The sequence below is a fragment of the Brachionichthys hirsutus genome, chromosome 12 (genome assembly GCF_040956055.1).
Source record: "Brachionichthys hirsutus isolate HB-005 chromosome 12, CSIRO-AGI_Bhir_v1, whole genome shotgun sequence".
NCBI classification, from domain to species: Eukaryota; Metazoa; Chordata; class Actinopteri; order Lophiiformes; family Brachionichthyidae; genus Brachionichthys; species Brachionichthys hirsutus.
Window position 1 is genome coordinate 6,579,674 of NC_090908.1, and position 851 is coordinate 6,580,524.

The following is an 851-nucleotide window of genomic DNA, read 5'->3' on the forward strand; positions in this document are numbered from 1 at the left end:
CCCTGGAGGTACAGTCGGTTAGTTTGTCTTTCTTTCGAATGACACGTTGTTTTTCTTCCTTTGATGGTGAAATCAGTACACAGCATCCACATTCAGAACCACTTCGGGCAGGCATGTACCCCTTAGATCTTACTATTCATTCCTTTCTGGCAAAATAATAATCAACTTGGAATTCCTTTGCCGTGTATCTTTAAGAGGTTGAATGGCGTCCAGGCAAAGACGGTCCAACATCGCTAACGACAGTTTACAATGAATGTAGGTCTAATGTACAGCGTGGGAGAGTGATACAAGTTGACTGGCAAAAAAAAACAACCTCAGTTGCACTAAACCTCTGTTGAGTGTTAGTGATGTACTATTTTTTTTTACATCAAAATAACAGTGCATACTCAGTGTGCACCAGTATACGTTTCTACTCAGTATTAATACTGCTAAAGAAATGTAATGTTGCAATCTGAATATCATCTTAAACTCTTGTGAGAGAGGGTTTCCATCGTCTCTCGCTCTAATTCCAAACATCCCAAACGTTTGCTCTCGTGTTAATACGGCTGCTACAACCAGTTGTTAGGCCTGTTAGTTCAACGTAAGAGATAACGTTACGCAGGGCAGCAAACTATTTCAACTTAACCTTTGTAACTGTGAGGACAACAGTTCGACTTTTTGTTTGGTCTTTTTATTACACTATATAAGCATGATTTCTCCCACTCTATCTGCTCTCACAGGGCTGGCAGTGCAGACAATGCCCTCAGCTTTTGGCTCGCACTCGCCCTAAACAAGAAATAATAAATAGCTGTAAATAACAAACAGTAGCCAAACATGGACAAAAAAATGGGCTGATAATCAATTTATACTTA